This window comes from Panthera tigris, chromosome A3, assembly GCF_018350195.1.
Source record: "Panthera tigris isolate Pti1 chromosome A3, P.tigris_Pti1_mat1.1, whole genome shotgun sequence".
Classification (NCBI taxonomy): Eukaryota; Metazoa; Chordata; class Mammalia; order Carnivora; family Felidae; genus Panthera; species Panthera tigris.
The window spans coordinates 61,047,149-61,074,537 of NC_056662.1; the positions used below are offsets into that span (position 1 = coordinate 61,047,149).

A 27,389-nucleotide genomic window follows, 5' to 3' on the forward strand; every position below is an offset into this window, starting at 1 on the left:
CGCTCACATCCAGCAAGCATCCCACTGCAGACTGCAGCTACCTTCCTCCCCTTCCTGGGGTTCTGCAAGGCACCATTTTAGCAGGAAGGACAGCCAAATGCCTAGAAAACCTCTCCAAGGATAACCCTGCTTGCTTACACTGGGTCACTTGGAGATATAATAAAACGTCCTCATAAATCTGCTATCGAGGCTCAACGTAGTAAGATCATCTCATATGGAGAACTGTGGCATTAAATTACATGAGGGATGGTGTCAATGAATCTTTATACCTAAAACCACTTCAGACAGGTAAAACACATGCCAACCTTAAGCCAAATGCAGCTCCACAAAGAAGCCAGCACCCTCGCCAGGCCACGAGATTACCCAGGGGTCGATGGCAACCAGACCCAGTGACTGCAAATGAATAAGGGTTCTGGTGGCCAAGAGTGGTATGTTTGAAACATGCCAAGTGACCGAGCTGGCTCTGCCACATAAAATGCTTTGAGGCTTTTGGGAAAGACATGCAGTTTCTTTCCTTCTGGAGCATTTTCAGAGGAAGATATCTTGACCCCACTCAGAGGCTCACACCATGTCCACAGATGCTCCTCCAACCCCTCCTATTCACAATCCCCTGGCCTCTCTGTGGGGCGAGAACTTACACTGAGTGACACACAGTGACACCCATGACCTCACGATAGAAGCACCAGATGCAGGAAAATTTTACAGGTGCTCTAGTTAAATTCTGTTTTGTCAGGATCCCCACCTCCAAAGAGTTTGGAGTTGAAAGGTAACCAGCAAGTGAACTGGCAGCACGCCTGGTGCCTGGCATGTGAGCATGGGAACAGGTCACACAACCCCTCATTCTGATGGCTGGAAGGTCAAAGGCATGTGGCGGCCCTGCCTGCCTGCTATCCCTCCAAAGGGGAGTGTGACTGGAGAGACAGACACACGGGCACCAGGGCCACACCTAGCAACAAGTCAGGCTGGTTGAAGATTCAGTGCCCTGGAGGGGCTGAAGCTGCAGCTGGCTACTCAGAGGGCTGGAGATGGGGCCCGTTCTGCCTGACAAGGCTGCTGGCCAGGCGCAAGGGACCAAGTGTGCAAATGCACAGTGGTTGGCTGGCCACCTTGGTCATTTAGTCTCCAACACAAAGGGAGCCTACCAAGACCTGAGACCGCATGAGAGGGAGCCCAGACCGAGGCCCGGCTCTCCAGAACTGACAGTGCAAGGGAGCAGTCAGCAATGATGTTCCTAACAGGTAAAGTTACAATAGGAGTCCTTTCTGCAGCAAAAACTATACTGAGCCAAGAGAAACCATGACAGGACACTGGATAAAATCTAGGCTAGTCACCTGAGCCTCCTGTCTCTGAGCCTCCCTTCCTTCCTCTGCATTTGGAAATAAATAATAACTACTTCATCAGGTGGCAGGGGATTCATGAACAAAGCACACCTGACATGATGCCTGGCATGTGAGCCAACCTCTCCGGACAGGGGAGTCCTCCACCTGTCCAAGACAGTGAGGGCACAGGATCCTCCAGGGGCTCCTCCAGGTATCCTTGCAAATCAGGAAGAAAGGCTTTCTGCTTCCCAGAGGCTGAGAGGGGCAAGCCCAGAGGGAAGGATGCTGACACTGCTAGCTGAGGAAGCCCTGCAGCTCCCACTGGGAGAGACTGACCTCAGGCAGACGGACCCCCAAAGACAGACCCACCCCCCACTGGACTACGTGGAGGCAATTTCTAAGGCCATAAGAAGATAAAAGTATGTCTAGGAAAGGCATTCTAGAAAGTCACATACAACAGGCCTGAGGGAGAGGGGCGGTTTTAAAGCCTGGTATGGCCCAATGAAGACCCTGAGGAAGGAGTCCAGCTTAGGGCCAGGCACAATAGGGCTCTAAAGATCATCACATGGTAACAGCTCAACCCAAGTGGCCACCCAGGAACCAAGGAGACTGGGCAGGGCTCAGTATTTTTTTTTTTTTAAATGACTATCCCTTGGGGAAGAGGAGAGGGAAACAAGTTTGTTGGTATCCTCTGTACCCCAAACTGCATTTGTGATTGTTATTTGTTTCAGAGAAGCTGGCACATGACAGATGTTTTATGTATCAAAGTAAACCAAATGGGACCTCATCTTTACACTCTGTCCACGTGGTTTTTGCCAATCGACCACCTGCTTGTGTCACAGACAATATGGATTCCAGGCCACAAGTGGGTTCTGTGCCTCTTGACACACTTGAGAAGAACCTAACGCAGCACACCTTGCCAATTTATAAACAGCGGGGTCACAACTCTGGTCCCCATGGCTGGGACAAGCTGGCTCAGACCAATTATTCCCATGAAAATATGCCAACAACCCAACTATCCATTCATGTCTGAGGCCTCTGTGAACTAGAATTGGCATGTGATTATTACAGTGAAATAAGTGGGCTCCTAGCTTTTAAGCCACCTTGCTACCACTCATGGTGGTGGGGTAGCCGTTGGGACATCTCATGAGGCACAGGCAGGAGGAGCTCCTGCCAGAGTACAGCAGATTCTGTCTCCCCCATCAGAATGGCTGCCCACTAGAGGGGGCCCAGGAGCCCCTCCAAACACTCCTAGAATTAGAAGTGTGAGCAACTGGCACTGAAAGAAGTAGCCCAATTTGGGGAAGGTAATACAAATAAGGTAATATCTCTAGTTGGGGGTTGGAAGAGGGATAAGTGTCCAGGACAACTTGAAGTGCAGTCCACAGACCAGCAGCATCAGGGTCATGCAGGAGCTTGTAGGAAGTGCCTGACCTATTAGAGCCAACTCCCTGAGGGTGGAGCCCAGGAATGTGCCTGGAACAAGGCCTCCAGATGATTATATGGCACTGAAGCTGGGGCACATATGTCTGGTTTCCTGTCTTAGAAAGAGGCTTGAAGCTTGAAACAACTGTTTCAATTAAGTCCTCATGCTCTATGAAAAATCAGACTTCCCTCTTTTCAATAAACTGAAAAAGCACAAGACAAAGACAAGGGTGTGGGCTATATCCATGTGCAGTGATGGAAGAATGGAATGCAGAGTAAGCCAGGACAGAATGGGACTGGTAGCTGCACCCTCCTCAGCCGTCCCACTCCAGCTTCCCACCGTCCCCCTACTGGGGCACCCTCTCCACAGCCACAAAGTTGGCCAAGAAAAAGATCAAAAGAGAGATCACCGCTGTTTGGTGCAAGGTGTGTGTGTATGTGTGTAACTCAACACCTCCCCACAGTTAACTCAGAATCTGGGCTAAGCGCTGCCCTGTCCCCACTCTGACTGGAACTTCAGCACAGCTGGGTGGAAAGCCACTCAGCAACTAGGCTATAAGGAAGGCTCTTTGCTGCCTATGCTCTGGAATCCCTCAGGTCTTGGGCAAATGACCTGGTCCTCAGACCAACAGATAAGAAACAGAATGTTGCAAAAGCTCCCCCCAGACACAGAGGCATCCTGGCTCCAGACAGAGCAGGAGGCCTCCCCTCACACCTTGAAGAGAGAGGCCTTCACCAAGCCCAGTCTGTCTGTTTGGCCGGCCCGAGGCTATCCTCTTGGGTGGGAGGGAGGATACTATGACTTAAACACAGTGTGCTTGAGACAGGAAAAGGAAATACCCACAAATTAAAAAGTACACCCTATTTTAGCTCTAAACACACATCCCTCTCATAGAAAGCAATGTCCAAAATAACACATCCTATTTTAGGGAGATCAAAGGCAGCTTCTAAATGGGCCACAAAACAGACCCAGAGTTTGGAAAGTCAGGACTATGTAATAACACAAGGTTAGAGGCTATAGATGGTGTATAACCACCTCCCACTCCAGCCCACTTAAGGCCCAGGAGACTGAGACACTAAGTCCTCCTGACTCAGATTCTATCCTCCACGGCTCTCCTCCCATGTGGGGGCTCAGGCAGTGGCAGTCAGAGAAGCCCCCAGCCTGTCCTCCCTCACCCACCATAGTGTCTGGGGCAGGAGCAGCAGACCCTGATAAATGGACACAGGCAGGAAGAGGTGGGAGCAGGGTGTGGCAGAGGGAGAAAGCCCCTGCTCATCAGCCAAACTTTTGGCCAAAGAGGGTGAGTCACTCACGGAGGGACTGTGACTAGCATAATCTTATTCTCTCACAAAGGGAAGGAAGTTCCCATAACACCAACATTGTGTCCTGGGGACAAGGGGCAGGGAAAGGTGACAACCAGCCAAAATGGCTCAAGATCTGCTGGAATCAAGGCTCTGGTTAATCCTTTCTTGTTAGGCTGTGGTCTGCGAACATGGTATTGTACCTCATACAGAGAGAAGCTGCAAAGCAAAGATGCCCCTAGAACTGGGGAACAGAGCCTGGAGCAGTCACTTGCTGAGACCATGGTTTCCCCAATTCAGGCAGGGTGACCAGAATGTGCGACCACACCTGCTCAGCACCACTCAAGGCCACAAGTGTGCTGCTGCGGGTACCTCAGGGAGTCAGGATGGCAGGTGGACTGACGCAGCATGCCTCCTGTTCCTGGAAGGGGGCCTACCCCACAGTCAGGAGCATAGCCCAGAACCAGACCATGTGTGTTCATTTCCCAGCCCTGCCACCTCCCAGGCCACACATAACCAGGGCTGAATAGCTCAACCTCCTGCTCCTCAGTTTCCCCCTCTGAAACTGTCCTACGAAGCATCTACCTCGTCGGCTGTTGCATAGACGAGATGATTTCATCCCCGTAAACTGTACGTGGCACACACACAAGCGTTTGCTGCTATTCTATCACTACTACCAAGGCTATGCGACACTCCCAAGCCCCCGGGACTCTTCCATCCATTCAGAAACAAGGGTTCTGGAAGCACTCGTGCCAAGCCACTGGATCAAGGACAGCAGAGAAAGACTGTAAGCACCCGGAGAACACAGAAAACTTACAACAGGAAATAAGGCCTTGATGAAAGTCGATAAATCTATTAAAAGCACCCATTAAAAACCTGGCTAGAAAAGAATAGGCCAGAGGGCCCCCTGAGAATTTCTACTCTGGCAACCAGGAACTCAGAGGCAGGCCCCACTCCCTTCTGGAGCTGGACAGGTCTCCTGGAACTCCACTCCGGACCACACCCTCAGCAGAGTTAGGCCTCCAGCCCTTTCCTCCCTGCACACACCCAGGGCTGGGCCACAGCACTGTGATTAGTGCCTCCTGAACTCCAGGACTGGGGACTGGAAACCTGATGGGGCGTGGGGGGAGGCTGCTGCTCACCCCCAAAATAAAGGGTACAACCCAGCTAGAGACAGTCTCTGCTCTGAGGAACTCCTGGGCTTGAAACCTCCTGAGGGCAGACCAACAGGGCAACCTCCACTCAGTGTGGAGCCATGTTGAGACTTGACCGAGAATCCAGTCAGGGGTGAGTATATACAGACCCTTAGACCCCAGTGCAGTTAGCACAGCACTGTGTGTGTGTCCTAGCAATGCCTGACCAGAAACCTGGGGTTACCTAGCACTGAATCAGCAAAACTCAAATTCTAGGAAGTATCAAGACTCAAATTTTTAAAAGGTTTCTGCAATCTTGATTTAAAAAAACAAATCAAGCTAATATGAGTTAATATGGGGGCGCCTGGGTGGCTCAGTCGGTTAAGCATCCAACTTCAGCTCAGGTCATGATCTCACGGTTTGTGAGTTGAGCCCCGCATCAGGCTCTGTGCTGACAGCTCAGAGCCTAGAGCCTGCTTCAGATTCTGTGTCTCCCTCTGTCTCTGCCCCTCCCCTACTCGCACTCGGTCTCTCTCTCTCTCTCTCTCTCTCAAAAATAAATAAACATTAAAAAAAAATTATAATATGAATCAATATGAATCCTCATTATCCTATGTGCCCATTCTAATTAAATTCTTTTAAAAGTTTTGAGAGTTAAAAAAAAAATTCAGGTGGCAAGTATGACTCGTTTTATTATGGAGAAAAACGTGGGCAAAATCTCATTGCTAAGGATGCTTGTTACCACCAAGCTATTTGGAGTTGATTTTAGTAAGATTCTACCATCAGATCTTGACTACCTGTGGGTGGATTAAACATTTGTGGATTTAGCCTTGGTAAACAATGAGAAAGCAGTGTATCTGTGGGAAAAAATTAAAACCATTACAACTGCACTCTACAGTTATTTGGAACTACTGACAACAAAGGGGGACACACAGGGCCCCCACAGAAACAGGTCCTTCCCCATCATGGAGAGTGCTGCTCCCCTCCTCCCAGAATCCCCACCCCAGTAAGGAAAACTGGATGAGGAGTGGGCTGCCCTGTTTGCCACAGCCATAACCATTTTTGGTCATGCAGTGAAATACTGATCTTTTAAAGTATAAAAACAATGTATCGGTGAAGTTCAACCATGCTTCTCAATTTTACATGTAACTTTTACCAAATTAAACTCATCTTGAACTACATTTTGACTTCTTTTATATTACCTGTGATTTTGCTTTATCCAAGGTCTGCCCCTTCCCTTTCCGACCTCATCTGTCTTCCTGGTTGATCAAGAGTTGAGTTTCAACAGCTGGGGGGCAGAGATGATTTCGGTACTTGAACCACAGCCCACGGATGGGGTTTTGGAAGGTTCTCTGTGACCTAGAAATCTGACAGGCTAACTCTATGACTCAAATGAAATCCGTTCCACGGCTTTCTCAGCACGCACAGGATGCAATCCAAAGTCCTTCAGCAGCATGAACCTGCGGCCCAGCTACCTTTCCCAGGCTTACTAAACGCCACAATGCAGGTGGTTTCTCTCAGGCTTTCAAGTATGTATCTCCATGTCTTCTCTCAGGCTGTCCCTGTTCTTGTTCTTGTGGGCTTGGGCTTGACAATTCCTACTCATGCTTCATGACCATTTTAAATAGCAGTTCCTCTGTGAAGCTTCTCCCACATCCAGGCAGAAATAAATACCCTCTGCTCTTTATGACACAGCCTTCTCTATAGCCATAAAGGAAAAAACCTTTAATACCCTGTAAATCCCCATCTCCCTTGTACTCAAGGGAAAGGACTGAGTCATCTCCATCTTTAACCCTTCAGTGCTCAGCACAGAGCTGACCCACGGAAGCAGCACCAAACAAGATTTTATTAAATGACTGACTGACTGAAAAAAATAACTTTTGTATCTCCAGTGCCCCAGATGGGTTCAGTACATTAGAAAAATTATTTGGAGTGTTTTTTTTTTTAATCAATAAAATAGATGTTTTCTTAAAAGCCATGACTATAAAATAATGAAACTGATTTTCCTGCACTTCACTTAGGCTGATGCCAATGGCAATGGGCAAAGAGAGGCTGCAGACTGCCAGGGAGATGGCAAACTGCCAAGGTAATGGCAGTCTTGTTGAAATGGGTCTGCAGTCTCCAGCACCTCATGGAATACGAGAAGGCCAAGACCTGGGTCAGGAGCTTGGTTTTAATCTCGTCTGTCACTCAGCAGCCAGGAGAGGGTGGGCAGCCAGTTATCTGCTCCAGCCCTCAATGACGGCTTTGGAGTGAAGGTCACACAGCACTAGTCAGGGCTCATGTCAGCCCAGGCTCTTCAGAGCACAGTGAGGTCTCTCTGAGGCATTTCCATGTTGCAAAGAACACCACACTCCTCCAAGCCCAACCACTTTGGAGGACATCCTTGTATGCAGGAGTGCTACCTAAAAAAACAAAACCTGCCACGGACCCCACCAAGCACCCAGAAGGATGGGAGATTGCCCACCTACTGCACCATGGACACCAAAATCCACTTGGCAGCAGGCTAATCTTGAGACTAACAAGGTAATTTTAGATACTATTAACACAAAAAGAGAAATAAAGGGAGACTAAAACAAAACCACAAGTGATTCCATAACCTGTGTGTATGACTTTCCACACAAACTATTAAATTGATGCATGCTTTAGAAGGAAGAAGACACAGAAACATACATGTCTGTATATGGCAGACCACCTCCCGAAGGATGCACAAAAATGCTGGGCCCACTGGTTGCCCCTGGAGAGGGGAAATGGAAGACAAGACAGGGGCCATGATTTTTCTCTCTATACCCTTTTGTAATTTTTGAGTGAGATCACAGGTAAGTAACACCCTCATAGCATGTAACTATGTAAGATAGGTAATAGCCTCAAACAAATTTTGAAAATGACCCACAGTGAACAAATTGTATTTTTCCCAATATCATATGTATTAACTCTCAAGCATGTTTCATTCAATTCTGGTGAAGTGGAAAGTCAAGATAATTCAAGACCCAGATCAGCTTTTTAATGCTGTGTGACCTTGAGCAGCCATTTAACAAAAGTGTCACTTCCAGCTTCTGAGAAACAAGTAAACCATGCCCTTCTGTTTCCAGGGGAGGCTAGATGGAACAGAAGGACAGACATAAAGCACCCTGTCCACTGTGCAAATGGGAGTTGGTGCACCCCCAGGACGTGAGATGGACAGATGAAGGCAGGATGAGGGGATGGACACGGGGAAGGTGGGGTAGTCCATGGGCCAGGAGTGAGGGTGCTCCAGACTGCAAGGGGTCACGTTCTCCCACTGACTCACCAAGGCTCAAGAGGCAGCAACCAGCCCTGCAGCCACTGCCTGGCCTGTGTGAGGCTTCTGACCACACCACAGCTTTCTAAAGCAGCCCACCACGACCAGTGCCCAGAGATTTCGGGAGAGGCAGGAGTCGACGACTTGGCTATTTCCCTTTCTGTACTGCACCTGTGATGCCTTCCCTCCCTCCCTCTGCTCTGTGGCTAGTGAAAGAGCAGCTCAGCATAGCAGAAAGGAGCACCTCATGGAGAGAGGGAAGCCAGGAGCCTAGGCTTGAGATCCAGCTCCATCCCGGGCTAAGCTGCACGGCTCTGGGCAAGTCACTCAGCCTTTCTGGCCTCCAGATCCCTCTTCTACAACAGGAGTACCTCGGATCCCTAGTCACTTGCCTGTTTCTGCAGATGACTTACGCCAAGGCCCACCACAGACGGTCAGTGAAGTGGGCCAGGCCTGGGGGAGGTGATGCAGAACTCCACTGTGGCCCCTCCCTCATGAAGGCACAGTCTGCAGAGCAGGGTGACACACACGAAACGGCTAAATGAAGGAAAAAGTGCCTGGGCAGAAGCAACTGGAGAATGGAATGGGCATCTGCACCAGGTCCCTTTGCAAGAACCGCCTGGTCCCTCGGATATTTGCCCCAGTGCTTGCCTCTTTCATTTTGGGTCAGTTTCTCCCCTGTGCTTTGAGCTCCCACAAGGAGTTTTATGCTAACGCCATTCTCCCTACAGTACCCAGAGGTGCTGGGGGCAGGGCCCTGCATGGGGAATGGCAGGGAGCACCTGCTGGAGGCACAAGGTTCTGGGTGCTACAATTTGTACATGTTCACACCACTGACCTTTCTGCTCCGCATAGGCTTTGAGGGAACTGCCAAGGGGTGCTGGGTCCAAGTCCAGCCATGTGCCTTACACCCTCCTCCCCTCACCAAGGACCCCATCCGTGGCTCCTTATCACCACCAAGGCCCTCCCCAGCTCTCTGCCAGTGTCCTGTGCAAGGGAGGTGCGGGCAGAGACAGGCCTGGCCACAGAAAAGGAAGAGAAAACAGAATCACACAGGAGATCAGAAAAGGGGCCTTGTTGGAGGGGCCTGCAGCCCAGTCGATACTCTTGGTCCCCACATACTCCTGTGGGGCACAGAAAGAGGGACAAGGACAGGCAGGTCTCAAATATGAGCATAGCACCAATGCCACAGTCAGGAGGGCCTCCCCAGCACTTTCAATGTCGCCCACGATGTTCCCCGCTTAAATCAGCCCACACCCCTACCAGACCCTCCAGCACAGTTTGTCCGGCACAGGGTGGAATTGCAGATCCATAACCTGATCTCCATGTGCCATGACTTTAGCCACATGGGGGTTTCTCAGGCCCTCCTGGGGGCCAAAAGGGCAGGGGTAAATCCACTAACAGGGTCAACGACATCTTGGGGGCCTCAGTATTTTTTTTAAATGTTTATTTATTTTTGACAGAGAGAGAAACAGAGCGTGAGCAGGGGAGGGGCAGAGAGAGACAGGGACACACAGAATCGGAAGCAGGCTCCAGGCTCCGAGCTCTCAGCACAGAGCCCGATGCAGGGCTCGAACTCACAGACCACGAGATCATGACCTGAGCCGATGTCAGACGCTCAACCAACTGAGCCACCCAGACACCCCTTGGGGGCTTCAATATTTATGGGATATTTGGGAGGATGGAGGGAAGCTTGCAGATAACTGGGCTAAGCATGTCAAACCTGCAGTCCACTTAGCAAACACTGAGCTCATCCCTGATTCCTGAAAGCTCAACGTAGGATTTTAGCCTCTGAGAAGCAGTAGATTCATAAGCCTAATGTCCAAGCACACCTCACCATCATCCACACCCTCATCCACAAGAGTTTAAACTTCTCAGACAGCCTAACATTAATATTCCAAATGTGACAAAATATGACAGATATCTTATGTTAAAAAAAAATACTCCCACCTGTTACATATTTTAATTCTACATTTTCCCCTGATAGCTTAGTGAGATTGCCAAGTTTAAAGGAAAGAAAAAAAGCTTTGCAAAACCCAAATGTTTTTTTAACCCCACAGGGTCATTCATCCCATACAGCCTCCCACGGAATGGCTGTGAAATAATGAAACAGTGTCTCTCACAGGGAATAGATGAGACTGTCATTCACATTGGCCATCTGCACACACACATCTAACACCCATGGCTAAAACCTTTTAATGTGACCTCAAATCAAGAGTTTGCCCAAATCATTCTGGTTCCTGACGCTACTGATTGAGTGGGTTACAGCAATAACGAAATTCATATTGAAGCCTATTCAAAGAAGGTCAGCAAAGTTTTCCCTGAAATGTCTTTTAGTTCCTCCTACAGCCTCGTCCTGCACCATGCCTAACAGGAAGCAACATCCAAGGAAGTGACCACCCAACTCACTACCACTTCTTCCAGAGTCCTGGAGTCATACTTCTTCCCCTTCTGCTCCTTAAGTGCCTGGCCCAGAAGGGAGAAACATTCCACCAAACTCTCCCTGCATGGGGCTGAGGCACAGCAGGTTAAGGCTCCGGGCTCCAGTTCTGCCCGTGCCCCCCAATGGAGGGTAAGGGGAGGGGTGTCCACTCAGGGACACAGACCCACAGGCAGGCTCTCAGCTCCCTTAGAGCTCAGAACTAGTGGCAGATGGGCCTCCCCTCTCCCGTTCATGCAGTGGGCGCTTACAGGCATGCAGGGCTCCAGGCAAGAGGCATCCAGATGGGGGTCATGAGTTCAGGAGACAGCCAGGGTGGGGTACATCTGTGCTTGATCAGCCCCCACAGGACAACTCTCCCCACTTCCGCACCTCCAAGTCGAGGCTGCGCTCCCTAAAATCCAGGGACATGACAAGGCAAGAGTAGGATTATGAAATCTCAAGATGTGAAAAGGAGAGGAAAAAGGAAAAAAAGAAAAGGTGGAGGAAAGTCTTCATAGCAGCCACAAATCCTATGGGATACAGACCCTGCCAGATGGGTTAATACTTCACAGCCTCAACCCACATACTATTCCTTTATATGTCTAAGAGGAACATGATCTTCATAATCAATGTCACTAAGAAGACTTTGTGGCTGTAATTCCTAAACTCTTAATGAAAAATAAAGTAGCCTTTGTTATTAAGCAGCAAGCGGGGCTTTCCTGCAGCTGTTCCCCCTCGCCTCCCAACACTATGCCAGGCACTTGGCTGAGCTATGCCCGGGGCCACTCACATGATGCCTGCTACAAACATGGCTGCACCTTGTTGCAAGAGATCTGGAGACAGTTGCTTGGGTGTGGGCCTCATGTGGGTCGCATCCTATGCCAATGCCATGGTATCAGGGAGAGTACCCAAGATACCATTACAGAGAATGATTTTTAAAAAAAAAAAAAAAAGCAGGGATTAGGGGAATCACAATTCTAAATACAGTTGTCAAGATGGGCCTTGCGAAGAAGGTGCCATTTGCGCAGAGACCCACGGAAGCTCTGAGAGCAAGAAAGCCATGTGGGTATCTGAGAGAAGAGATGCCAGGCAGAAGGCAAGCTGGGGCAACCTGCCCGAGAGAAGGGACAGTAGGAGGAGATGAGTTGTGCGGGGGGGGGGGGGGGGGGGGGGGGGGGGGGGGGCAGGTGGGAGGGAGGGAGGATGCACTGTGGAGCCTCATGACCACTGCTCACATCCATGAGAAGCCTCTGGACGGTTCTGAGCAGACGAGCAAGCTCATCTGATCTTGCTCTGAAAAGTCCTCTGGCTGCTCTGCTAGAAAGAGCCTGAGCAGGTGCAAGGGCAGCAGGAAGGAGAGCAGATGCCCTATAGCCCATGCAGTAACCAAGGCAAAGGTGAGGGCATGAGGAAAGGAGATATGTATGTATTCTGAAGATGGAGCCAGCAGAACTTCCTGCCAGATGATGCAGAAAGTCAAGGGCTGTCAAGGACACTTCCAAGGCTTCGCTGACCACTATAGCAACAGAAGGAGCATGTGGTCATTCATAGAGGTGAGGAAGAGCAGGTGAGTATGACAATGAGTCTGGTTTGGGATGTCATGGGTGAGATGTTTACTGTCAGGAGGGCAGTGGATACAAGAGCCTGGAGTCCAGGGGAGACACCTGAACTGAAGTAGTACATTGAGGGACTGTCAGCCTGTAGGAAGTTAAGTGAGACACCAGAGTGGATGACCCCACCAAAGAACGGAGCAGAAGACAGGTCCTAGGACTGGGCCCTGGAGGTATTGGGGAGTAGAGGAGAAACCAGCCCAGGAGACTGAGTGAAACAGGAGGGCAATCCAAAGTGAGGGGTCCCGGGAGCTGTGGGGAGAATGTTCCAAAGATGCGGGAGGGAGTGATGAAGGCTGGAGACCGGCCACCACTGGGGGTCAGGGAGTGGTGTATGAGAGGCTGGCCCCAGACCATGGGAGCAGCACTGATGTTGGTGGCTGGTCTACGGAAGTACAATCCAGGCCGCTGGAAGAGAGGCCAGCAGCGATGAGCAGGGTCGGGTGAGGTGGAGACCAGAGGTATTAGAAGTTTGAGGAGAAGGTATAAAAATGACCGTCTAGGATAGGAGTCAGCCACATCCTGCCCACCATTTGTTTTTAGACAGTTTTAGTGGAACACAGCTGCATGCATTTGTTGCCCCTGTCTGTGGCACCTGTCACACTACAACAACAGAGCTGGCTGGTGCTGTGACAGAGCCTGTATGGTCCACAAAGCCTAAAATATTATCTGGTCCTTTCCAGAAAAAGCAGGCCAACCCCTGGTCTAGGATTGTGGCGAAATATGCTCTGGATGCCAAGTGGTCCCACCCACGCTCTGTGGTTGTGAATTTAGAGCCCAGCGCACATGGCCTCATTTCACCTTCCAGCCCGAGACATGGGAGCACTGAGGCTCAGCACTTAAAAGACTGGACGCCATGGGGATTCAAAACAGGCTGGCCCCAGGGTAGAAGCCCAAGTTCTGAGCCCCCAGGGCCCACCCACTCCACCCCAACTGCACTTCAGAATTACCTAATGGAAAGGTAACACATGCCAGTGCTGGCCCTACTCCCACATTATTTTACTGGCCCTGAGTGGGGGGCAGGGGGTGGAAAGCAGGCTTCCGTGTTTGTCAAAAGCCCCAGCTGAGTGTAATGTGTAGCCATGGTGGAGAAAGTTGCAGTGTCTCCATCCCTCCCTAACCCCCAGCACCTCCTTCCCCCAGGTTGCCCACAGGTGTTCGGCCGGGCTGGCTCCTCCTCTGCCATCTCAGCCACGATCTCCAGAGGCATCCACCCAATCCCCAAGGCTGGGAGTTCCCAGTAACAGGGGTCTTTGGTGACCCGAGATCCCTCTTGCCCTCAATGTCCAACCGTGAGCCCTGTTGTCTGGTCTCAGCAGGATTTACAGTCCCCTTGTGAACCATGAAGGGTAATAGACTTTAACCCTTCACCATTTAAGACTGTATTGTTCATCCTTCACAAACTGAAGCCTCACTGGGTTCAGGATTGAGACTATCAAAAAAGAAATGCCGCAGGTCTCAGGACCAAAAACGTGACCCACCAGTCTCACCCCACACAGTACTGACTCTGGTTTGGGTTTTATTCCCCTCCATTCCTTTATTACACCTCCCTGATGGCACCTTTAGATTTTCTGTTCTCTTTACTGAGACATCAAAATTGGGGTGTCTCTCATATGAGGACTTTAAGAGACAAAACAGATGAGCATAAGGTAAGGAAAGCAAAAATAATATAAAAACAGGGAGAGGGATAAAACATAAGAGACTCTTAAATATGGAGAACAAAGGGTTACTGGAGGGGTAGTGGGAGGGGGGATGGGCTAAATGGGTAAGGGGCATTAAGGAATCTACTCCTGAAATCATTGTTGCAACATATGCTAATTTGGATGTAAATTTAAAAAAATAAAAGTAAAAAATTGGGGTGTCTTACCCCTTACTGTAAAACCTCAATATTTTACTATTATTCCACTTATTTATGGCTATCACATGCTAAATTAGTTCATGGTCTCATTGCAGTGGAAAGTAAACAAAGCACTATAATTGATAAATATTTTAAAACTCAGTTCTGGAATTCCACAAAGGAGAGGTTGAACTTCTGGGCAGTTCAATCAACAGGCTGCATTCCAAAAGTCCATTTATAAGTTATCTGGAACCCAGAGAATATTTTTCACATAAAATTACCATTAAGATGGTATTTAAGCTTCCAAGCCAATAGGCAAATACCTGTTTAACTCATTTGTTCTTTTGCTCTTTTAAATAAGGAAAATATTATTAGAATACAAGAAAATCAAGAGTGTGTTCACATGTGCACATACAAGAAAATCAAATGTGAGTGGATGTGTGCCAGGTATATGCAAAACATCTGTTACTTAAGGAAAAGAAGCTTTCCATCACTCAGATGCTAAACCACAGAGGTTAAGAAGAGACTTTCTGCTTACTTCCGAGGGTGGAGGACACGATGAATCTGAGTCTCCATTGTACCTGTACCACATTGGGGGGAGGGGGGTGGCCGCTAACACTGCCAGAGAGTTCTCAGTCTAAACTGTTAACACAGACAGAGAAAGGAGGTAAACAGATGGACAGATCAAGATAACAGAGTGGTGACGGGTAAACAGACAAGGGGGAAGGAGAGGCGTGTACTGCATGGGCTCCAGCCATCCAAGGGGAAAACTCAGCAACTCTGTCTCCCCTGCTCTACTCGAAGAGACTCAAGAGTCCAAAAGTCTGGCATGCTCATTCAGTGACTGCCAGAACATAGCATGAGACAAGCATTTAAATGAGAGATGGAGGGCGCCTGGGTGGCTCAGTCAGTTAAGTGTCCGACTTTTGATTTTTGGCTCAGGTCATGATCCCAGGGTCGTGGGATTGAGCCTAGCATCAGGCTCAGCGCTGAGCAGAACCTCCTTAGGATCTCTTTCTCTTCCTCTCCCCCACCCCTCTGCTTGTGTGCATGTTCTCTTGCTCTCTTGCTCTCTAAAAATTAAAAAAACATTAAAAAAAATAAAAGAGAGCTGGAAATGAAACTGTGGGTCCCCATCAAAAAGCACGCAGACAGACACTGTCACCTGTGGCACCTGCCACTGCTATGCATTTGGTGGCTGGTCTATCACTGGGCAGGGCCTACCTGGCTTAGCTGTAAGTAAGGAGCTACATGGACAGAAAGACCCATGACTCCTGCCCTGCCACTGACCAACTAGGTGACTGAACTTTTCTGCACCCCAATTCTCTCATCTGTAAGACGAGTGGTGTGCACATGGATAGAGCACAGCAACCAGCATTCAGCAAGGCTCCTTTAGTAGCTCATAATTTGTGACAGGGAATGCAGGTCACCCCACAGAGCCGTCAGGCCCTGTTATACAGTGAGTGCAAGGTTAGCTTAAGAAATACAACAAGACAGGTGCCTTCCTTTCTGGGGAGATGTCGGAGCAAGACTTGTGGGGGACAGAGAGCAGACTGAGCAAGGTGGGCAGAGCTGGCCTGGGTGTGAGGCCAGATGATCAGAGGGAGGTCAGAGGCCCAAAGGCCAGGGTAGCCTGGGAGAGACCGCAGGCCCCACCCACCTGAGCAGGGGCTCAGCGTGGAGAGGAGGTAGGAAGAAGGCTCCACTCTCTGGGGAAGGAGATTAACGGGGCCCAGTCAACTATCAGGGACCTCCAAATAGCCACTGAGGTAGGTGGTGAGAGAAGAAGGAAGCTGAAGATATGAACCAGACTCAGGAACATGGGCTATTGTCAATTTTCATGTTATTTATAATATATAAATATAAATAAATATGTAATGCATATATCTGTTCACACACACATCAAAGACAACTTTCCTCAGTCCACAATCGTGGAAAGACTGTTCAAATATCTGTCCTCTGGCTCCCTGGCCCCCAACCCCAAGGCAGGAAGAGTATGTTCTATTTGCTGTTCTTTTCCTTCCACCTATCAGACTGACCGGCACAAGGAGGTATTCGAGAGATGTTTGTCCTATCAGTGAGTTGGCTATCTGCACACCTCCCAATGCACTATTTCTTTCAGAGATTAACCAAATCCATCCTAGACATCACCTGGCCTCCATGTGACTTCTCCCTGGCTGGGTCCAGGAACTCACACTGACTAAGGACACAGCACACATGCCCATGCTGGACCATTTCACCCATGTGATACCATCTTATTTACACCAGGTTGTTCTATCATCAACGTACGGATGAGGAAAACGAGGCTGCCCAAAGCCATCTGGCCACAGTGAAACAAATTCATTCATTTAACAAACATGTCCCTAGCAAGGTGCAGCGATGACACCTGACCCCGAAGCTCGTATTTTTTCCAAACCAATGTAACATCATGGGAAAATGACAGGGGCTTATCTGTTCATCAGTGAATGTCCAGCAACATTACAAAATGTGGCATCAGAGAGAAGAAAGAACCGTGGCCACCCAAGAGCTGCTCAGCCTCTCCAAGCCTTGGCTTCCTCATTACAACCACTGAGTGTCCTCCAAAGGCTGCTGTGGGATGTGGCAGGGCAAGTAAAGAGAATGTCCATGCTCTAATCCCTGGAACCTGCGAATGCTATTTATATGGCAAAGACTTTGCAGATGTGATTAAATTGAGGACCCTGAGGTAGACAGATTACATGACACGGGTGGGCCCTAATTCCAATCATAAGTGCCCTTACAAGGAGGAGACTAAGAGAGATTTCAGACAGATGAAGGGCACATGATAGAAACAGAAGGAAGAAGTCACAGAGAAGATGCTACACAGCCGGCACTGAAGATGGAGGCGGGGAGGCAGGGGAGGCAGGGGAGGCGGGGAGGTAGGGGAGGCGGGGAGGGACCATGAGCCAAGGAATGCCAGCAGCCACCCGAAGATGGACAAGGCTCCCCACTAATGCTACCAAGGAGAGCATGGCACTGCTGAACCCTCGATTTGGAGCCTGTGATACTTATTTTAGACTTCCAGCCTCCAGAACTGTGAGAGAATACATTTCTGTTGGTTTAAGCCACCAAATCTGTAAGACTTTGATACAGAAGTCCTAGGAAACTAATACAAGGACACTAAATGCGGGCATGTGAAGCAATCAGCAAGGTGCCTGGCACAGCAGGAACTGAAGAAATGTCCATCGGTGAAGGACAATCGTTGCCACCCTCCCTAGACCACCAGCTAGCGGTACTGAAGAACTACTGCCTTATGCTGTGATTATCTTGCTTACATTTTTTTAATGATTATTTATTTTGAGAGAGAGAGAGAGAGAGAATGAGTGGGGGAGAGGAAAGAGGGAGAAAGGGACAGAGAGAGAATTCAAGCAGACTCCACACTGTCAGCACAGAGCCCAACGCAGGGCTTGATCCCACCAACTGTGAGACCATGAGCTGAGCCGAAATCAAGAGCTGGATGCTTGGGGCACCTGGGTGGCACAGCGGGTTGAGCGTCTGACTTCAGCTCAGGTCATGGTCTTGCAGTTCGTGAGTTCGAGCCCCATGTCGGGCTCTGTGAGGACAGCTCAGAGCCTGGAACCTGCTTCAGATTCTGTGTCTCCCTCACTCTCTGCCCCTCCCCCACTCGTGCTCAGTCCCTCTCTCTCAAAAATTTTAAAAAATTAAAAAAAAAAAGAGTTGGAAGTTTAACCAACTGAGCCACCCAGACACCCCTAGCTTGCTTACATTTAAAAAATACTCTCATATTTATTGCTTCTCTCAACTACATCCCAAAAGGGAGTTTCCAAAGCTATTCAAGGACTCTCTTAGCTCATCCCATACAAGTACAATATTGCCACAGGCATGTTACACGTTGTAACATCCAGTACAATTAACTCAGGTATTCACAGGGAAAGCTTTCCTGATGTCTCATGGACTAGACCCTCCTGGCCTCAGGCATCACAAGCTGTTATAAGAGAACCCTTACCTTGAATAAACACAGCAAGAGAACTTCTCCCAGCCACAGGCCTTGAAGCTGGTGTGGGGTGAGATAACTCTGCCTTGCCAGGGCCAGCCCAAGAGAAGGGCCAAGTGGGTGAGCAAAAGACAAGGCAGTTAACGTTCAGCCTTCTGCCCACTTTTCATTTCTTCAGCCCGGGCGCCATGCACCCCCACACTTGGTTTTCCTTCTTGAGGGTTGAGTCCCAATGTCGAAATGCACCATGTGCAATAATTCCACTTCCTCCACTGTTAGCGACCTCCTCCTGGGCTCTGTGTGCAGGAGGCCCCATGACCCTGACAGCAATTCTGCCTCCCCTCTGCCTCCATTCAGTTTCAGAGGCAGGACTGAGCTGCCCCAGGACCCCGCCATCCAGACTTAGGCTAGCACAAGATTTGAAGACCATCCCTCCCACCAGGACAAGCAGCCCTCGGCCACACAGGGCTCAGGGTGGAGCCTCAAAACCTCAAGAGTATTTTAGAGAAAATATGAACATGAATAAGCCTGTTCACTTCCTGAAAGCAGTCATCGGCGGGCCCCCTGAACTGCCTTCTTTGCTCCCATTCTTCTCTGACCTTCTGCAACAGCTGGGTTTATCCAGCAGACTGGTGCCCTGAGCTAGCTGACAGCCACTAATGGGGCAGAAAGAGCCATCTCAGCGCCCCTTGGCCACTGGCACTGCACACAACAGACCCCAGGGGCTAACGTCTAACATCTGCCAGCCCTTGGCTCCCTCCCACAGAGGCTTCATGGCTTGAATGTGTCCTGCTGACACCTGCACAGGGGCTGATAAGCAGCCTTGCAGCTGTGAACCCTCTGGGGGTGGGCTACCATCAAGTCCTGCTCTCTGGAGCGTCCCCACATGTGGCAAGAGCCCGCCACTGCCCCTCCCCCAGGCCTGATGGTGGGGCCCTCAAAGATGTCCGCTGCCTCTACAATGCTGCCATGTGAGATGACTGCACACCGGCTCCACTGTGGTAAACTACCAGGACTGTCTTGCAGATCTGGAAGCTGACAGGGACCATCCAACATGACTCCAAGACATATTGACATATTTACAATGTCCAGGCTGTTCCCTTCCCTCTCAGACACATGGCATGGTGGTAGGAGCAACTGATTCACTGGGCGGGAAGAAGCAGCCTCAGCTAGATATCATCATGTCACAAACACGATGCCACAAGCACTATGCATTCCTGGTCCTGGCTGTCAGAGACATCCCTCCAGAACCATCTGCAGCACCTGTAGCAGCTCAAACGTGCAGTGGGCCCTGCAAAGTCCCTCGGAACCACTGCTCTTGAAGCTCGGGTCAAATGTGGCCTTGACAAGCCTCATTCAGGATGCTATGGGTGGGTTTAAAAGGCCTATGTGTAACGAAAGGTAATATTCTAAAGAAGCGTATCTTACAAATAATAGTATCTAACCATTAGCTGCCCTCTACTCCCCAAAGAAAGTTATAGTCCAGATGAGAATAGCAGTAAATGGGAACTTCCAAATATCACCCAATCCCACACTTTCCTTCCAGATAGGGGGATACTCTATCCACACCTTAGGGCAAGGGTGGGGGGTGCTCTTTCAAAGAGCTAACACATTAGTGCCCGGCACAGACCAGGAAGAGCCTACCAAGCTCAAGAGAGCACTAGTCAGGGGCGCCTGGATGGCTGAGTCAGTGAGGTGTCTGACTCTTGATTTCAGCTCAGGTCATGATTTCAGGGTTGTGGGATCAAGCCCCACGTTGGGCTCCATGCTGACAGCACAGAGCCTGCTTGGGATTCTCTTTCTCTCTCCTCTCTCTCTGCCCCTCCCATGCATGTGCACTCTCTCTCTCTTTCTCTCTCAAAATAAATAAATTAATTTTTTTAATTAAAAAAAAGAGATAGAGAATGCACTAGTCAAAGAATCTACAGCACAGCCTGGCAGGGGGATGCTGTGTAGCTGGGCAAAACAAAGAGAAACTCTATGCAATGAGTACCCAGAAATAGTAACGGGAGATGGTGAGGGGTGCAGTGGACATGGAATGTGACACTGTGGGCATAAAAACATTTTAATGTGTACACACACACATCTGCTGGCATATACACAGAATATCTTGGGAAGAACACAAGAAAAGCACATGGCATTGGTGTCTCCAGGAGGGGATCTAGGTGGCTGCAGCAGGAGGCTGACTTTACCATATACCCTGCTGTACCTTCTAATTTTTGAATCATGAAAATGTATGCCTATTTAAAACAGAACATAAAATGTTATCAAATGTGGCAAATCAAGCTAAGTACAAGCAGGTTTTGAGGACTCCCACCACGTGATATTAATGTATAGTCACTAATAAGAGGGTGGGAATTCAAAGGGGTGCTTCTCTGGGTCAGTGTCACCCCAGCAGGTGAGGAAATCGACAAGGCTGCACCTGCTGCTGGCAACAATTTCCATCGCCTCGTCCCTTGCTCTCTGCCCTTCACTTCCTTATTCTCCAGCCTTGCCCTTCTGCCACATTTTTCTCCCTGACCACATCACCCCACTATATGGCACAGTGAAGTTTATGCTCCCAGTCCCCAAGTCACAAAATCTTAGAGCAGGAGCATGTCCTAACACAACTACAAGCCAAGTCCTGTCCCCATAATCTCTCACTACCTCATCCCCTCCCCCAGCCACTGGCCATCAGGCTTGACTGTGTTTTATGTCTATACTGCACCCCCCTCCCTGCCCAGTGTAGAGATCCCACAAGGTCATAGCAAGAGCATGACTATGGAGGAGGTAGGGCCAACTGAAGCTGCCCGCTCAGCTGTTTCAATGTGCAGGGAGAGGACCCTGAGACAATTAATATTTGTTTCTAGAAACCCAGATTTCTGGGGTTCTTCACACCCCAATACTTTCTTTTCCTCACAGCCAGCTCAATTTTTACAGGTGGTTTAGAATATCCTTCCCCAGTCCTGGTTTCATTTCCATCATGTCACAGACATGGCTTCATCGCCACCACTATGGGCTCTGGGGACCCTGCATCAGGATTCAGTGAACTGCGGTGCCCACACCACTGAATGGAAATGAGGCAGCCCATCTTGGCCCACAAACCTGGTTAGAACACAGGTATGGTTACAAGAACAATTACCATCTAAGAAAGGACCTCCTCAAACCCCTAAAAAGACTTTGGAATTGCTTTTTTCATTTAAAACAATGATATAAGCAAAACAATAAAAAGCTTTTTAAAAAGTCTGAGAAACCTCCTGTGTGGGATGAAGTCCCAAACTTGAAAAGGACCTGATGATGGACCATGAGCCCCTCGGTGATCTGACCCTGCCTCTCCTGAAACTCCTTCCTGATGCGTTATCCCTGTCCTCCCCACGCTTCTCTCTTGAAACTCCCAGCTCGAGCTATCACCCCCACCCTTGACACATAACTCTACGTGAAGCCCTGTGATGTCCCCAAGGCCCAGAAGAGGAGGAGGCCACCCTTCCTGTGAACCCCACCCTACTGGGCTTCTCTTTTAGCACCTATGATACCACACTTGCGACCCTGTGCAGATGTGAGAAAGTTGATAAAATTTAGAAAGAAAATAATCCAAGATGACTGAGCCCTAAGGTGTGGTACTTTCTTCCCAGAGGAACAGAAGCAGCTGCTAGGTCACAGCCAGCTGGCTGACAGGGCTTGTGTGTTAAGGACACGAATGCCACTGCACAGGGAGGACATATCAGGTACAGGGACACAAGCTGCCAGGTTTGGCTTCACCCAAAGACTGACTGCTACACCAGGTGTGCCACAAGCCCCAGTCTCACTTCCCTCTCCTGAGTTAGACCAAACCCCAACTTGACCTCCGGGAAATGGGCTGTCTTCCCAGGACAGGCTGAGCCTTTTCTTGCACTTTCCACAATGAAATGGCAGCTTTGTTCATTCATTCACTCGACAAACACTAATTATACACCTATACTGTACCAGGCACTGTGGGATACTCTGGAGATACAAAGAAAACAGAGCTGCTGTTCCTTCCCTGAAGGACATTTATGTCCTATGACACTCCAGATCTGTTATGTTCACTGGGAACGTCCCCAGAGAACAATCTTCACAAATGTCAGTACCACTGTGGGACACAACACCCTCCCTCTCAATAAAACACAGCAAAGAAGAATTGAACATTTTAAGTGATTCCTCTAGACCCCTAAGGAGTTACTGTCAAGGAGCTATACACCAAGAAGGAGAGGGTAAGGGGGCTCCCAAACAGGGGGTTCAGGGGAGCCAGGCCTTCAGGGTGCCTGGACTAGGTTAGCTTACTCTGATGCTGTTTTCCTTTTGGCAGCCCAACACTCACTCCCTAATTACACTCCGTTAGCAGAAGTGTGTACCCACCGTCTCTCAGGCCACTCAAATTGGGGGCGCAGGCGATCAACAGACCCAGGCCAGGCAATCAGACTGCCAAGTTCCCAGCATCGGGAGTGAGCACTAGACCCAGGTCTACTCAATCAGTGTCACTCCTTCCCCTGGGACAGTTCAGATCTGCCCCATCCACACTGTTTCACAGTGAGTGTCACTCCCACTGGACAAAGCTCTGCTTGAGCATCACATGATCCTGACCTAGGACTTTTATTCTTTTTTTTTGGGGGGGGGGGGAGAATGACAGAGAGAGACAGAGACAGAGACAGAGACAGAGACAGAGAGAGAGAGAGAGAGAGAGAGAGAGAGAGAATCTGAAGCAGGCTCCACACTCAGCACAGAGCCCAACACAGGGCTCAATCCCACAATGCTGGGATCATGACCTGGGCTGATATCAAGGGTCAGATGCTCAACAAACTGAGCCACCCAGGTGCCCCGACCTGGGACTTTATTCTGTGCCCCATGGATGCTCCACTTCAGGTGTCTCTAGGCCTGTGGTGGTCACCATCTTGAACTCAGATGCTGCCCAAATGCCTGCTACGCCCCTGGCAAGGGTTACCGGGCCAGGGGCCACATGACAGCAACATTCTATAGTCAGCAATGCGTTCAAGAACTTCTGCCTTCTCTGCACTTCTCTCCCCTATCATACTCCCTTGAAAGTGCTTTCCCCTTTAAGAGTGGGAGATGAAACATGGAAATCAGAACCACTTCCCTCCTGGCCAGGGCCTCACTTTCTTCATTTACATTGCACACTTAGGATGTCCCAACGGTTTTTGTTTCTTCTGAAAAAGTACAGCATCTAGTTCACTGGGGCCAGACACCCACCCTTGGCACCTGTGGAATGGGAAGGCAAGGTCCACATAACACATGGACCAGCACACCCATGAAGGCGGAAGAAAAGTAGTTTTATGAAGTTTGACAGATACCTCCCTTAAGTAAAATATCTCACTCTCAAAGATGAAAAAACAAAACAAAGCAACCTATGTTTATACTGAGAAAAAAGTGGATAGCAAAACAATCTGAAGATAATCACCAGGAAGTGATGATTACTGCTGGGATACAAGGAAAGATGCTATGTTCATCCATTGCCTACAAAAGCCACTCATAGGGTAGAGAAAGTGAGAAAGGGCCATTTGATAATCCTTGCCTTTTTAAAAATGTGAAGTTAAAAAAATTTTTTTAAGTTTATTTTTATTTATTTTGAGAAAGATAGAGAGTAAGCAGGGGAGTGACAGAGACAGAGAATTCCATGCAGGCTCTATACTGTCAACACAGAGCCCAACGTGGGGCTCAAACCCATGAACAATGAGATCATGACCTGAGCCAAAATCAAGAATCAGAAGCTTAACCAACTGAGCCACCCAGGCACCCCTAAAAAAGTTTTCTAAGGCTAGGAAACATTACTACAGATTAGCAAATTTTCATCATTAGTTTTGGAAACACAAAAAGAAACTTCCGTATTTCAGAGGCATGAATTCAAAGAGTGTTTATAAAGATTCTTGAACATACATGCACGTCTATACCCCTAACTCCCAGGGATTCCAATCAGACAGAAAGCAAAGCATAGCTCCTCAGCAGCTACTGCCTTTTTAGGATGTGTGTGTGTGTGTGTGTGTGTGTGTGTGTGTGTGTGTGAACACAAAAGGTGTGTATGCACATGTGCAAATGACAGCTGTAAGTACATGTGTGAATGCCATGTGTGAGCACACACGAGAGGTGAGAGAGGTGTGTGTGTCATTCACACGTGCTGGGTTGGGGTAGAGGGAAGAGGACAGGAACAGCTGGGCTGGCCAGCATTACCCAGGTGTGCAGCAGACAAATGCTTGTACCCAGTGACTGGCAGGCACAAGGAGGGCCCCAACTTCTATCCATGCCTGTTCCTTGGCCTGACATCTGACCATTGGAGAGGCTCTCTTCTGAGTTTAGGGACTGCTAGCACATATATCCTTCTTAAAATCCAAATGCCTCAGAAAGAACACATTAAATTTCGCTGACACCTAGAATAAACTGGTTATTTGATCCCTTTCATCTGACAGAGCAGACATTTGGGATCTCCCTTCTGGAAGGAAAGCAAGGCAAGGAGGGAAAGAGGCAGGAGAGAAGCACAGACCCAGGTGCCACCCTCAATTCCACTAATGAGGCTGGCCCTCCCCATACTTGGGGAGGGGACCTGCCTGTGGTGGGTTCAGGGTGGGGAAGGATAAGCCAGCCCTGGAGACTACAGTGGGGACAAGCTTGTCTTCCTCTTCCTGGGCCCCAGGGCATCTCATCCACAGGCCCTTGCCTGGATCTCACATTCTTCCTGAAATCCCCCCACCCAAGCAGCCCCTCCCTCCAGACACACCCACAGGTCCAGAGGCACCAGAGGGACTACTGGTGGGAAGCAGCTCTGGTCTGTAAGCCTTGGCACTGGCCCTGAGAATTTAGCTCAGAACTTGGCCATTTCTGTTTTCTAAATGAGGAAATGAAGGAACAAAGGGATCAAGTGACCTCTTTCAGGCTGTCGTATGAAAGAAGTGTGGAAGCAAGAAAGGTCTCAAGTTCTCAACTTTTTAGTTAGCTCTCCATGCCTACAGCCTCCCCAGAGAAGTTTTCCCAAAGTTTTGCCAACATTTTTCCAACAAGCATTAAAAACTCACCTTCCAAAAAAGACAACTTGCAGGAGAGACACAGTTGCCTCCAATGTCTATTCTTTGCTTCCTCCACAGAAGCCCTAGGATCCTGACGTTTAGTTGGCCCAGGGCTGTCCGCCTCCCTTGCAGCTAGGTATGGCCAGGAGTTCGGTTCTTGCCAACAAGACATAAGGAGAAATTTGATGAGGAGTTCTTGGGAAGTGTGCCTTCCTCCAGCCTGGTGTCTGGAAGGCCCATGAGCTGACCACACCTCTAGCTGCCAACCCAGACAGGAGGCACTGGGCCTCACCACAGGCAGGTACAGCACAAGGTCTGACAACAAGAAAGACATGCCTTCTCTGACTAGGCCTCTTTTCCTTCAGATGTTTTCCTGTTATATGCAGCCAAATATTAATCCTCATAATTTTACCATTCCCCACTTATATCCAATGGTGGCAAAGGTCACCGTACTGGGATGCTGACAGAGAAGGGTACTATTTTAGATTTAAGTTCATGAACAGTCCCCTTCTCCTTCTTTAATGCCTTAAATAAAGCATTCTCAAATTTACCCTAGGCCCTAGGCTCAAGTGAGTGCATGCTCACAAGACCCTACAAGCATATTAAAATTCATTTTGTTGTAGAGTTATTTTATAAAATAGCTTCTCCCCAATATAATCAACATTTATAATCTAAAAAAGGCAACCTATCTTATTTCTAGGCCTGTCTGAGTAGTAAATTCAAAAAGCCTTAATATGCCGAATTCCTGTTGACTGCCCCAAACATTTAATAGCTTGGCTTGCATATTTAGTGCAGACGAATCTAGGTTATGAGGCAAAAATAGCCCGTTTTGTTTTTTTGTTTTTTTGTTTTTTCATTTCAGTGAGCCCATTAAATGAGGTTCAGAGTCTAAGCCACAGGCTGCTAGTGGCCATGATAAATACGGGTGCGATCCTTAACAGTTTACAAACCAGCCAGCCTGAGCGTATGTAATACTGGTGAGACCCCGCGATGCCCTGCTCGAAAAGGAATGACACAGAGATTACTGCCCTGGGACTTCATATCTCATCTAATCCTGTTTGGAACGAATCTGTTCCATGACAGTTTAGAACCTTCTCTGCTAGAGATGGGGCTGAGGCTGTGCTGGCTGCTGTAATGAGGACAGACACGAACGCCAGACAGGGGGGCCTGAAGCCCCTTCAGTGCAAGAGTGGCACTGCCGTCACAGAAGCATCCTTTCTCTTTGAGCCAGTCCACAAGCTGCAAAGACTTCTCACTGCTTCACAACCTGTCTGCTGGCTTTTCTATTCCTTTTGGCCAATGAGGCTAATACCTAGCTTGGTAAAGATATCTGACTAATTAAGGAATGATTAAATAATCAAGTTGACTCAAAATGCAAACATCTTTCTCCCTGTAGGAAGGTTATTCGAAAGATCATGTAGTTTGAAGGCGCCTACAATGATAATCAGAAAATATGTATCTTGGGCAATCACTGGTACGTCACCCACTATTTGCAAGACTATTTGCATTATCAAGAAAGTCAGGTTCCTCTTCTCATGAGTTCTGCAGTGTTTCAAGGAGAAAGACACACAGATGAAGAACGTGACAGCTTCTGGTAACACAAGCATCCCTGAAATAAGTTCAGGGCTCTTCTTGAAGGGACGGCACTCATACGGTTGTATCCATTTGAAGCTGTCTTTAATTCTTTTTAATCAGTTTATGCTTTAACTGATAACTTTAAATCCATGCACCCTTTCTGTAAAATGTCAGGAATGAATAATAGAAAATAAAATAGGTCAAAAATAGTGTAAAAGGAGGTCACAGAGAGGTAGGTGAAGTATTCAGGGGAGGATATCAAACTGCCAGAGAGAGACAATCCAGATCCGAACAGCTGTGCATACATTATCAGGGGAAAACTTCAGGGAGTAAAGTGGCATTCATCAGTTCATGGAAAATGACAAGGATTTGAGCATCAACATAAAGCCTATAGCTGTACTGGGGGATTATATGCAGTGGGCCTCAGAAGGCGGGTGTGGGGATGGAGTGCAGGGTAGAAGAGCCAGAGAAAGGTACCAGACACTCTACTTGGACCAGGAAGAGTT

At 48.8% G+C, this 27,389-nt stretch overlaps 1 protein-coding gene across 9 annotated transcripts in view; it reads right to left on the bottom strand.

The window, feature by feature from the left end:
- Positions 1–27,389, bottom strand: part of INPP4A (inositol polyphosphate-4-phosphatase type I A) — a 155,790-nt gene that overhangs the window by 117,858 nt on the left and 10,543 nt on the right. The window contains exon 1 of one of the 9 annotated variants that reach the window (XM_007097810.3): positions 18,314–20,024. The exons of the other annotated variants lie outside the window; for them this stretch is intronic. The gene's annotated coding sequence lies outside the window, so the exon portion shown is untranslated. Of the gene's footprint in view, positions 1–18,313; positions 20,025–27,389 lie in introns of those variants that run through there. 9 annotated transcript variants of the gene reach the window in all.